A 212-nucleotide genomic window follows, 5' to 3' on the forward strand; every position below is an offset into this window, starting at 1 on the left:
AAGCATAGCACCATGGCCCCATCCTGCCGTCCCCAGCGCCACTCTGACACCTGTGCAGAGACAGCACCGCAGGCTGCGTGGGGAGGCACCAGTCCTGCAGCCGGAGGGAGGGAGGGGCCAGCCGCTCGTCACCCCCTGGAAGGTGTCCCCTGATCCTGGGCTAGGTCCTGGCACAGGCAGGGCTGCGAGGGGGGGGGACGAGGGCTCCAGAG

This window comes from Pterocles gutturalis, unplaced genomic scaffold (genome assembly GCF_000699245.1).
Source record: "Pterocles gutturalis isolate BGI_N339 unplaced genomic scaffold, ASM69924v1 scaffold19315, whole genome shotgun sequence".
Lineage (NCBI taxonomy): Eukaryota > Metazoa > Chordata > Aves > Pterocliformes > Pteroclidae > Pterocles > Pterocles gutturalis.